We start from the raw sequence: 302 nt of genomic DNA on the forward strand, positions 1-302 counted from the left end.
TTTTTTTTTTGCTCGTTTCTTTGGACCACCTTCTTGTCCAGAGTCTCGTCATCTTTCATACAGAACTAGAACTTTTGCCACGGAGGGAAACAGTGTAGAGTTGATGTAGTGTATTGTAACATATTTAGCTGCAGTGTTCCTGATGTGTGTGTTAAATGTGACTCCCCCTGCCACCTCCTCCGCTGCCTGACTGTCTGACAGAACAGTATAGAGGGAATAAAAGAGTAGGAATAGAAATTGTCCCTCTGGCCTGGCGTCATCTCAGCCTGTGTACAGTACGTGCTGTTTTTTTTTTTTTTTTT

This window comes from Cynoglossus semilaevis, chromosome 15 (assembly GCF_000523025.1).
Source record: "Cynoglossus semilaevis isolate Cse_v1.0 chromosome 15, Cse_v1.0, whole genome shotgun sequence".
NCBI lineage: Eukaryota > Metazoa > Chordata > Actinopteri > Pleuronectiformes > Cynoglossidae > Cynoglossus > Cynoglossus semilaevis.